Genomic DNA, 13,107 nt, shown 5'->3' on the forward strand with positions numbered 1-13,107 from the left:
TCTTTCAGATCCCTTACTATATACCTACATGCACGTGGCAACCCACTGGATGAAAGGCGACGTGGTCTTTAATTTAGTGGTGTAGAAGTCGTATATTTTCTTACGTAACCACATTTTATGTATTATTTGTCTTTAAGAATTTTTTTTTTGTAAAAATGGGGTTATCAGGGTCAAAACAAGTTAAATAAGGAGAAAATCTCTGACCTAATCTCATTTCGATGAACAATGCTCGGACAACCTACGTACTAAAGATTCTCCCCCAATATCTGACAGTCCAACAAATAAAGATTTGGAGATCAGGCTTTTATCGTAAAATCCGAAGAAGCGCATACAATAAAAATCAGCAAAATTACTATCACTCATATATTTTTTTTTTAATTTGTAGTACAAATCGCAACGAAATCGAGAATAACAAATACATGTGTAGGTAAGCAAAGAAAAATGTTGCTTCTCCGATGGGAATCGAACCGCACGTTTACCGCTTGCCGGGCGGGTGCCCTTTCCACTAGACTACGGAGGAGCTTATCTTTCTTCGCTTACTACTACGTATTACTACTGTGCCGCCACACATGAAATATGTACTAAAAAAGAAAACAGTGTGATAATCTTGTAAAATAATGTAAATTTAATTCACAGAAATCAAAACGTAGCGAAATTACCCTTGAACCTAAGCTCGTGTGAAAAAAACCCTATTTAATATTCGGTTAAATTTACTTTATCAAAATTAAGCTTTTATTATAATATTTGTACGCCTTTACACATTCAGAACTTTATAATACTTCATGTCGTTTTAATTGTCACCTTAGAACGGTAGACTTAAATGTAAACTACTATAACTTAGATCAGTATTATTCATAAATTTTCAAATTTATTCGTGAAAGACAGACTGTGTCAGATAAAACTACCGTGGCCTTATATCTTGAGAACGGGTAACATATTTCAATTATTCTGCAAAAGCCATTGTTTTTTACTTGACGAGGAAACCTAATTTAAAGCTTTCTAATATGGCGCATATATGGCATCCAGGGGCGGCTCATAAGTTAAAAAATTGATGAGGCAAGGGACAAGATGCTCCAATATCTAAATGCCAAAAAAAGTATATTGTCGTGCTTGTGCTTTTAGTTGACATGGAAGTTTTTTCGGAAAAAATGAAATTTTAGAAACATCGGTATCAAGTTTCCAATAAATTTTAGTACCAATATGTTGAAAAATTAATGTGAAAATTTCTAGAAAAAATACACTTTGGTACACATTTTCTATTCTTTCAAAATCTGTCAATATCCCTGAGGATTCCCTCAGATTTCCTCAGAATTTTTCAAGATTGCTTTGGATCCTTTCAGATCCCTGCAGACTGTTTCAAATTTTTGCAGTTTTTTCTACATTTTTCTAGATTCTCTCAAATTCTTTCAGATTCTGCCAGGTTTACCTAGGTTCGTCTAGATTTCCTGAGATTCTTTCCGATCCCGTCTGATTCTTTCTAAATCTTTCCGATTCTTGGTTTCATGTTCCCTCAGATTTTCTTGGACATCCTCAGATTCTTTCAGATGTTTTCAGATTCTTTTCTTTTTTAAGATTCTCCCTTTCGGATTCTTTTGGATTCTTTCACATTCTTTAAAAATTCTATTCAGGTCGTTTTAAAACTGTGCAGATACTTTCAGATCCCTGCAGACTTTTCCAAATTCTTCCAGATTTTTCTAGATTTTTCGAAATTCTCTCAGATTCTTTAAAATCTCGCAATTTCTCTCAGATTCCCTCAAATTCCTCCATATTCTTACAAATGCTTTCAGATTCTTTCATTTTCTTTCTGATTCTCTCTTTCAGATTTTTTCGATTTTTTTTTATTCTTTCTGATTATTCTGGATACTTTTCGATGCTTCCGGTTTGTTTCCAATCAATTTTTTTTAGATTTTATCAAAGACCGTCAGGAATTCTCAAAATTCTTTCAAATTTTTCAGTTCTATTCGGATCATTTCAGATCCTTTCAGACGCCTGCAGATTCTTAAAAATTCTTCCAGATGCCTCCAGTTTTTTGTTTAGATTCTATTTGATTTTTCGAAATTCTTCAAAATTCTTCAAAATTCTCTCAGATTCTCACAAGTTGCTTGAGATTCTTTCAGATTCCTTCAAATTCCCTCAGTTTCTTTACGAATCTCTCAAATTCTGTTAGATTCTCTCAGACTTCCTAGGATTTTCTGGATTTTAATAATAATAATAATAATATTTGCTTTCAAATTTTTCCACATCGTTTCAGAGTCCTGCAAAATCCTTCAGATTCTTCGAGATTTTTCGAAATTCTTCAGATTCTTCCAGGGAATATAAAGAAATCTCGAAGAATCTAGAAAAATCTGGAAGAGTTTGCAGGAGTCTGAAAGGATTTGTAAGGATCTGAACAAAACTAAAAAATTTTAAAGGACGTTGAGGACTTCTGATGGTGCCTTTGAAAGAATCTGAAAAGTTCGAAGGAATCTGAAAATGTTCCAAAGAATTTGAAAAATCTTAAATTCTCTCTGATTCTTTCTAAATCTTTCCGATTCTTAGTTTCATGTTCCCTCAGATTTTCCTGCACTCCCTCAGATTCTTTCAGATGTTTTCAGATTCTTTTCTTTTTTAAGATTCTCCCTTTCGGATTCTTTTGGATTCTTTTACATTCTTTCAAATTTTTGGATCCTATTCAGGTCGATTTAAAACCGTGCAGATACTTTCAGATCCCTGCTGGCTTTTCCAAATACTTCCAGATTTTTCTAGATTCTTCGAAATTCTTACAGATTCCCACAGGTTTCCCCATATTCCCTCAAATACTTTCCGAATCTCTCAGATTCTTTCCAATCTCGCAATGTCTCTCAGATTCACTCAAATTCCTCCATATTCTTACAAATGCTTTCAGATTCTTTCATTTTCAGGTTTTGTCGATTTTTTTATTCTTTCTGATTATTCCGGATATTTTTCGGTGCTTCCGGTTTGTTTCCAATAAATTTTTTTTAGATTTTATCAAAGACCGTCAGGAATCCTCAAAATTCTTTCAAATTTTTCAGTTCTATTCAGATCGTTTCAGATCCTTTCAGATGCCTGCAGATTTTTAAAAATTCTTCCGGACTCCTCCAGTTTTTTTTTTAGATTCTATTTGATTTTTCAAAATTCTTCAAAATTCTCTCAGATTCTCACAAGTTGCCTCAGATTCTTTCAGATTCCTTCAAATTCCCTCAGTTTCTTTACGAATCTCTCAAATTCTGTTAGATTCCCTCAGACTCCCTAGGATTTTCTGGATTTTAATAATAATAATATTTGCTTTGAGAGAATTTGAATTTGAAAAAATCTTAAATTCTCTCAGATTCTTTCGGACGTTTTCGATACTCTCAGAATTTTTCACCTTTCATATCGTTTCAGATTCCTTAAAATTTTCCCAGGTAATTTCAGATCCCTGCAGGCTCTTTCAGATTCCTAGATTCTTCTGAATTCTTCGAAACAGCTAATATCCATCTACCAAGATAAGAATAGCAACAATTTTTCACGTTTATTTTTAAATTCATTGCTGAGGCATTGCCTCAACTGCCTCATAGGACAAGCCGCCCCTGATGGCGTCGTTGTCGCAACTCAAACTAATGTTATTTTTAAAAAACTAAATCGACAATAAAAGCCTTATAGTCCATATCCAGCTCGCGGTCTAAATTTAACACTCTTTAGACTTGTTTTTGTGATGATACATAAGCGATGTGGCATATTTGCGACCCTTGCGTGATTTAGAAGCTTAGAAGAATTGAATTAGGAATGTTTCTCCCTCTTTAAAGCGTGACACTCTATTGATTACGACAAGCTGTAAACCAATGAAAAGTTTTGTGCTCAGCTGTGAAGGGCGACAGTTCGAATATATGTTTAAATGACCTCTTTCTGAAACAAAAAACAACAAATTAATTTTTTTTACATTTAATCATTTTATTTGTATATGGACTTTTTTGTGCCTACCATTGTAAATTTAATAATCCACCATAATCCGTTAAAACAAATATACATTATTGTAATTAAATACCCTGTATAAGTTTGCGTCACGACGCCGTCGCCATATATGCGTCATATTTGGAATGTACTAAATTAAGCATCCCCCTTCAAGTTAACAGCAGTGGATTTTGTGGAATTTCAATATATCTATCTGTTCTCAAGATACTAACACAAGGCCGTTTTTATGTGGGAGACCACTATATTGTTTTAACAGATAATTTGACGTGGTACAGAGTTTTTATCAAATCGGAATCTTGAGTTTTGACGTTCGAAGCTGACATAATGACATATTCAAATCAAAAAATAATGTGCAAGTTTTTTTGTTTTTTAATATTCCGGTCGAATTATCTTGAGGGTCCACCGAAGTAAAAGGAAATCAAACCGAGACCGAAAAGAGGAAGTTAAAATACCCAGAAACGCTAACAGAAAGTCAACAAAACATTATTTTGAAAGTTAAGGAAGTCAACCATATGGACAAAGTCAAAATAATTCATATAAAATTGCACACATTAAACTTTTATGTTACATTTACTTAAAATAAAAAAAAAACGTTTGGCTTTCTGGCGAAAAGGCATTCATGCTAATTTGTACCTCAGAACGATTGCAAACTGAATAAAAAAACAGACCTTTAAACCCGGGTTGAGTCGACCGTTAGAAGCAAATCGCTATTCAAGTCCTGTCCTGGTGCATACTCCAAACCAAAAACTGACCCTTATTAAAGACCTGTTTGTTTACGTCCACAATTGGTGTCCGTGTTGAGGTTTTTAACCTTTTTAACAATAGGATCTACAAGGATCTACATTGGACGGTATAAGATCCGTAGAGAACTAAGTCAATTTATGCAGATCTGTAAACGAGAAATATGAGATTGTGTATGTGTTGCTACCAAGTGCGATAAAAGCCAGGCATGTTTTACATTAGTTCAGTGAGATATCCAACTTCTACCAGTATAAAATAAAAAAATTCGTTGTAAGAACTCAAAGCATGTTTTCTTTTCGTTTTCGTTACAAACGTCTGAAAACATGTTGCACATAAATATATTCTTGTCGTCAGCGTTCACTGTGTGTGTGTGGGTGTGTGTTGTGTTTTTTTTTTTATCAAAAGACCGTTCTGAAATCACATTGTTTGCGTCACATTAAAAAATAATGGTTTCCTAAGGACAAATCACTCCAGACCAAAGATGTATAAACAATTGTTTTCGTAACATAATGTGTTCGAATCATAAATAGTGGCGGCGTATGGGTGATTAGAGTATAATACGTTAATGAATTCAACCACAGCCTCTACACTCTACAGGAATTCTAAAAAAAGAAAGTTGGGTGTCGTAGACAAACAGCATTTGGGCATTGCGTTTCAAGTTATGCTTGGGCGGTTACTGTGGTCTGCCACCTAAGTTTGTTTTCGCCACACAGATGTCCGTCTTCATTTTTCTTATTTAATAATATGTTTATGCCGTTACCACTTGTCACGTAAACATTTTATTTGTCTGACATAAAAAAAGTGATGACGCATTAGGCACGTTTCCATTTTTTATGGAGTCAGGGCGACATAGATCTTGGAAATCGTAAAAAAAACTATAACTTTACGCGGTTTTATTGTAGAATCGGTTGTTGTTTCACGGACGCGTATTTTCGACTGCGCAATTTAGAAATTCGGAGGATTATTACCAGATCCTCTCAAAAGGAATTTGTAATGGATAATTAGCAAAGAAACACGGTCACACAAGTTTAAGGTTACCTTCATATCATTGTGTGATTTCGAAATACAGTATAACCTCGATAATGCGAATTAATTGTGGAAAGGTGTGTTCGGAATAGCGATTTGTGCGGATCAGCGAATTTCCCAAAAAGCAACTTCATACACTGCTGAAAACAAATTTCAAGAAATAAACTTTAATTTTATTAAAAATATTACTCCTGGACCATAACCATGCTATATTTTTGGAATCAACACGTCGGGATCTATATCCCTGAATTTAGTCAGAATTTTTAGATGACTTTTTCAAAAATGAAATTTCCCATTATGTGTTCGTATTACTTCCCTTATGCAAATTTCGACCCATTCTCGACGATTTTCGAAATTTAACTAAATACTTCCATGTAGATTTTGGGCCGCAGAAGTCACTTCTGGCTTCATTTCTTCGATAACTTAAACCGTTTTTCCAGAATCGTCCATTAAAATATCACAATTTTTAAAAATTTCAAAAAAATAAAATTTCACACCGAATTTTCCGAAAATATTGCTCGGTTACCACAAACATGCTATATTTTTGGAATCAACACGTCGGGATCTATATCACTGAATTTAATCAGAATTTTTAGACGACTTTTTCAAAAAGGAAATTTCCCATTATGTTCGTATTACCTCCCATATGCAAATTTCGACCCATTCTCAACGATTTTCGAAATTTAACTAAATACTTCCATGTAGATTTTGGGCCGCAGAAGTGACTTCTGACTTAATTTCTTCCATAACTTAAATCGTTTTTCCAGAATCGTCCATTAAAAAATCGCAATTTTTAAAAATTTCAAAAAAATCAAGTTTCACACCCCATTTTCCGAAAATATTGCTCCGTTACCATAAACATGTTATATTTTTGGAATCAACACGTCGGGATCTATATCCCTGAATTTAATCAAAATTTTTAGATGACTTTTTCAAAAATGAAATTTCCCACTATATGTTCGTATTACTTCCCTTATGCAAATTTAGACCCATTCTCGACGATTTTCAAAATTTAACTAAATACTTCCATGTAGATTTTGGGCCGCAGAAGTCACTTCTGGCTTCATTTCTTCGATAACTTAAACCGTTTTTCCAGAATCGCCCATTAAAATATCACAATTTTTTAAAATTTCAAAAAAATCAAATTTCACACAGAATTTTCCGAAAATATTGCTCCGTTACCATAAACATGCTATATTTTTGAAATCAACACGTCGGGATCTATATCCCTGAATTTAATCAGAATTTTTAGATGACTTTTTCAAAAATGAAATTTCCCATTATGTGTTCGTATTACCACCCTTATGCAAATTTCGACCCATTCTTGACGATTTTCGAAATTTAACTAAATACTTCCATGTAGATTTTGGGCCGCAGAAGTGACTTCTGGCTTAATTTCTTCCATAACTTAAACCCTTTTTCCAGAATCATCCATTAAAATATCGCAATTTTTAAAAATTTCAAAAAAATCAAATTTCACACCGAATTTTCCGAAAATATTGCTCCGTTACCATAAACATGCTATATTTTTGGAATCAGCACGTCGGGATATATATATACATCTCTGAATTTTTTCAGAATTTTTTGACAACTTTTTCAAAAATTAAATTTTACACCATGGTAGTTCTTGCCAAATAACCTACCCTCTGAGAAAATAAAAGGTGGGTGGGCCAGGCTAGTATTTGCCAAAATAAGAATCATTTTGACAAATGAACTACTCTTCTAAGAAAAGGTACTAGCCCCGCCCACCCACCCTTTATTTTCTTAGAAGAGTAGGTCATCTGCCAAAATCAATCTTACCTTGGCAAATATGAGGTTAATTTTTCCAAATGACCTATTCTCTAAGAAAATAAGGGTGGGTGGGCGGGGCTATTACTTGTCAAGATAAGACTGATTTTGGCAGATGACCCACACTTCTAAGAAAGTAAAGGGTGGGTGGGCGGGGCTAGTACTTGTCAAGATGAGACTGATTTTGGCAGATGACTTATTCTTCTAAGAAAATAAAGCCTGGGTGGGTGGGGTTAGCATTTGCTAAAAATAAAAAAACTTAAAAATCATACATGACATATTGAAAAATCGGATAAATGAGAAATCAGAAAATTGTACAACTGTATAATCGGAAAATCAAAAACTGAAATATCGAAAAATTTAAATAAAAACAAATCTTATAAAATCGATTTCGAATTTCCAGTTTCCAATTTTTTTTTTTAGTTTTTAGATTTTTCAACTTTTGAATATTTCATTTGATAATTTGTTTGACAATTTTGCAGTTTTTAATTCCAATCTTTTGATTTTTCAAGTTTTAACTTTACATTATTGAATCTTTTGATTTTTAATTTTTCAAGTTCTCAAGTTAAATTTTTCCTTTTCACTATTTGTCATTTTTCGGTTTTTTAACTAAAGGAACAAATTAAAAACAAAATTTTCAGATCTTTTAAAGTTACGGTAAACTTGGCAAATGGCTGATCAAAATTACTTTTTACTTCCTTCCAAAAACTAGGTGACAAAAAATCATAACTCGAAAATTAAAAAAAAATAAAGATCTATTTTCTTGATATTTTTTAAAAATCAAATAATTGAGAAATCGGAAAAATGCCAAAATTGTAGAATTAAAAAATCCAAAGTTTTTTTCAGTTGCCCAGAGAAATCAAAAATCGAAAGACAGATCAAAAAATTGAAAATTTAAAAAGCGAGAAATTGAAAAATTCGAAAGTTGAAAAATCGAAAAACTGCAGAATCTAGTAGTACTCACTACGATAAGGCAAATGATCTGCTCTCTTAAGAGAACTAAGGGCGGGTGGGTGGGGCTAGTATTTGCCAAATAACCTACCCTCTAAGAAAATAAAAGCCGGGTGGGCCGGGCTAGTATTTGCCAAAATAAGACTGATTTTTGCAAATGACATACCCTCTAAGTAAACAAGGGTGGGTGGGCGGGGCTAGTACTCGTTAAAATAAAACTGATTTTGGTAGATGACCCACTCTTCAATGAAAAATGAGTCTTATTTTGGCAAATACTAGCCTGACCCACACGCCTTTTATTTTCTTAGAGGCTAGGTTTTTTGGCAAGTAGTAGCAAATTTCGACCCATTTTCGACGAAGTCAGTTCCGGCCTCATTTCTTTGATAACTTTAACCTTTTTTCCTGAATTAGATAATTAATTCAGTGCATTGAAATATCATATTTTTAAAAATTTACACTGCAAACTGTGAAACTCGATGTTTAGCTGCAGGACGGCGTGTGCTAGTGTCGGGCTCGTCAATTTGGGTTTTCAGATTTTCAATAATCGAGATGCAATAAAATACTGAAGGTAAGCAAAGAAAAATAGTGGTGCCTCGGTGGGAATCGAACCCCACGCCCCCCGCTTGCCGGGCAGATGTCCTGACCACTAGACCACGAGGCCGCTTATCTTTCTCCGCTTACCAAGGTGTTATTATGCCGCCACAATACTAAAGCGTAACTTGCCAAACGATTAATTTTTTTATTGCAGAAATTGTTATTTGAGAGAGACATTATTCCATAGTTCTGGATCTCACTGCATATGCACTTCACAAATTTTTGAGTAAAGCATTCGATATTTTATTAAAAAAAAAAAAAATCCAGTATCATGTAATTATAAAGAAGTCGTCATTTACCTGAAGACGGTTACCTTTTGGGTATTACTCTGTAAAAACATACGGTTTGCCGATTCTAATGAATACTACATAATTGCAACATTGTTAACAAAACAAAAAAAATTCAAATTTTATGATACTGATTAACTGTGATAACTCGTTCGAGTAAATCAATAACGCTGCATCAAACGAAATTTTACAACTAATTTATAATTTGCCACCGCAACGATACTGAATATTAATATAGACACCAATGCAGAACAAATAGGTACGTTTATTTTATTCCACTATTTCCAAAACCCTTTTATCATTCAAATACTCGTTTATCCCTAACGCAACGTTTGATTTACGCCAAAGTCAATATTATTATAACTGTCTTCCAAAGAAATTTTTATTGTGGAAACAGAAATCGTCGAAAATCCTTTTCATCAATAATTTACCACACCCCGCCTTCTCAAAGTGATTCCTTGGCGATTGAACTCTTTTTTACCGATAATCGTTGCTACTTACTAGCCATTTAAATGATTTACAACCTCCTCCTCTTTAAATGCTTTAAATTCCAATTTGAACTTCCCGAACCGCAATTTTTTGCCGAGTCGTGGTTACCTGAAGCACCGAAAATGATAAAGGTCGGACACAAATCGCCTTTCCCACAACACCAAAACTTTAAATCGGCCTCGCTTAGTCCAACGACCGGCATAATTACTGCTTGCGTCTTTTTTAGGGTTGATTGTTTTGAGACTTTGACGAAGGGTGCGGGTTTCTGTGATTTAACCCTCGATTCCGGCTGGCTTTGAGTTTCTTGCTCCCCTCGGGCCATAACCCCAGATGTTACCCCGCGCTAAATTTAAAGCGAAATCCCATCAATGGTGCAGTCGACGTATCGGCAAAATTTAAAATCGGAAGTGAAAGTCGCTCAGTCTTGCTCTTTCAGTTTAACGTTTATTGTGTTTTGCGGTCTGTGCGATGCTTGAGGAGTTGAAAGGACCCTTAGAAGTTTTTTTTCTGAAAAGCTATTTACCTTCGCGGATGCTCCCATTGATTCGAAATGAGTTCTTTTGAATGAAGTGTTCCCTGGGGCAAGCAATGACAGGCAATCAAAAACGCGGCGGGCGTTGTCACCGTTATTGAGGTTTCACTAAATGAGAGTGGTAATGAGAAGAGTGAGAACGTTCTAAATCGGGATTGTTTGGCCAAAGTCGATTGAAAGCACGTGATGTTTGTTGAGCTGATCTTCGTGTCGGTCCTGTTGTACAGGATTCGAGCAAAGTTTGCGGTTCCATTTGATCCTTATTACCCTGTTATTTCATTATCTGTCGTGTTACAATCCACTTATCTGCATTTCCCACCTTAACTGCTTATCTACTTCGTTATAGTGTTTAACGCCAAGAGACTGAGGGAGGCAGGAGAGGCACTAATAAATCCGGTTTAAACAATTTCCTCAACTTTTAAAACCCAAAGTCTCCTCTCTCTAGGAACCTAAAATGAATTCATTAAAAATAAGACTCAGTTGCAAAAAATACAATAATCAAAATATCCAATTGTTTTCTTAACACTCTACTAAATCTGATCTTGTTTTTGATGCGACGAAACACCCAGTAGATTGAAACGTACGAGTTTTTGTAAAAAGTATTACCAGAATATTAAATAATTTAATTTAAACTTTGTATCTTTCAAACACTGTTTCTGTTAAACTCCTGTGATTCATGGCAGTGAAAAGTAAGTTAAGCAGAGAGATCTCGAAGCCTTTTCATAACATAGAACTCAGAAATGTAATTACTTATTTGAATTGAATACTGTGATCATATCAGTAACGTTAATACAACTGTTGCGTTCTATACGAATTCGTTGTGGGCTATTATTTTTTGTATTGTTTATTGATGAATTTACATTGATCATTTTGTTGTTTTACCTCGAACAGTAAATAGTGCCTGATATTTGTTATTACTTATTAAGTTATCAAGAGAAAAAAATCTGATGGAAATTTCTGATTTGAAATCTAGTATTCATTCTAAACACAGTATTCGGATCGGCTGTAATAATAGATAAGTAAATGAATAAAATAATGTTCTATTGTCCGTTCTACTTTGCGTTGGCAGCATAGAAAACCACTAAGCAATGCATTTCAAGACAAAATTAAATCATCATTTTATTGACAGTCATGCAAAATTTACACTTTTCCATATTTCGACAGTAAAGAATTGTTGAAAATAATATTTTTTGTTTTGGCGTCCTTGTTTTCAGACAATGAAATTCATTCTTTCTATTTTTCTTTCACTAGTTTCCTCCGATTCTTTTCTTCATCTTCTTCACGTTCGGTCTTATCTACACTATTCCTCTGACTGTTGTTGTTTCATCCATTCGTCCGAAGCCGTGGTCAATAAAATAATCTTTTCAATTTTATCATTACGTCTGTCGAGGATTCACAACTGATATTATATTTCCATATTAGATTTCTTCCCTTTCCACAGTTTTAACTTCATGTCGCTTTTTACTTCCCGAGCGTAAGCTATTTTGATCATTTGTCGTCAGTGCTTTTATTGGATAGATAATCTCCGAAACTACTGGACGAATTGCTGTTATAAATATATAAATAAACTAACATATTCCTGTACTCCTGTTTATGAATCCGACTTGATTTAGTTTATTATTATTATAATTTCTGTGGTTTAATGGTTATTCTGGAGACACATTTGACGAAGCAGCATTTTTTTATTAATCAAATTAAGAACGATTCACTCCATTTGAGTACAATAATGTTGCGCTGCCAATATCTAATAAGATACGAAAAACTAAAATTCAAGTAACACAATGTTGAAGGAAAATTTCCAATAACTACTACATCGTCAACTATAGCGATGGAGCATATAAAGAAATATCCACCACATCAATACAAACACAGAATTTAATTAGATTTCCGGGTGTATCGTAATCTGAAAGCATGTCGGGGACCCCTTGGGTATTTATTTTTGAAGTATGTAGTTTGAAAGAATCTTGGGGACCCCCTGTGGATCTTGTTTTTAATTCTAATTTAAAAGAATTCCGGAGACCCCTTTGGCTTTTGTTTTTGAAGTAGTTTGAAAGAATCTGGGGGACCTCTTGTGTCTGGTTTTTTAAGTAGTTTGAAAAAATATTGTTGTTTCGTTTTTGAAATAATTTGAAAGAATCTTCGGGATCCCTTAGGTTTTATTATTGAAGTAGTTTGGAAGATTCTTGAGGGTCTTGTTTTTGAACTAATTCGAAAGAATCTTGAGATATTTCTGTGTAGTTTTTGAAGTAATTTGGAAGAATCTCGGAGACAACCTGTGTTTTATTTTTGAAGTAGTTTGAAAGAATCTCGGGCACTCCTTTTGTTTTGTTTTTGAAGTAATTTGAAGGAATCTTGGGGATCCCTTGTGTCTAGTTTTAGAAGTAATTTAAAAAAATCTCGGGGACTCGTTGTGTTTTGTTTTTGACATAGTCTGAAGAAGTCTTGGGAATCCCTTGTCTTCTTTTTGAAGTAAGTTAAAAGAATCTCGGGGAGCCCTTGTGTTTTGTTTTTGAAGTAATTTGAAAAAATCTAGGGGACCTCTTATGTCTAGTTTTAGAAGTAATTTAAAAAAATTTCGGGGACCCGTTGTGGTTTGTTTTTGAAGTAGTTTGAAGAAGTCTTGGGAATCCCTTCTCTTCTTTTTGAAGTAAGTTGAAAGAATCTCGGGGAGCCCTTGTGTTTTGTTTTTGAAGTAATTTGAAAAAATCTAGGGGACCTCTTGTGTTTTATTTATGAAACAGCTTCTTA

At 34.0% G+C, this 13,107-nt stretch overlaps 1 protein-coding gene and 1 non-coding gene across 2 annotated transcripts in view; one reads left to right on the plus strand and one right to left on the minus strand.

Annotated features, from left to right (window-relative positions):
* LOC135130006 (mitoguardin) overlaps positions 1 to 13,107 on the plus strand; it is a 357,387-nt gene that overhangs the window by 231,424 nt on the left and 112,856 nt on the right. The gene's annotated exons all lie outside the window — the stretch shown is intronic.
* Positions 9,044 to 9,118, minus strand: Trnaa-ggc (transfer RNA alanine (anticodon GGC)). Its single transcript has one exon. It is a non-coding gene; the product is annotated as a tRNA-Ala (tRNA).

Source organism: Zophobas morio, unplaced genomic scaffold (assembly GCF_036711695.1).
Source record: "Zophobas morio isolate AGI-343-1 ecotype UQ-CSIRO unplaced genomic scaffold, CSIRO_AGI_Zmor_V1 ptg000017l, whole genome shotgun sequence".
NCBI lineage: Eukaryota > Metazoa > Arthropoda > Insecta > Coleoptera > Tenebrionidae > Zophobas > Zophobas morio.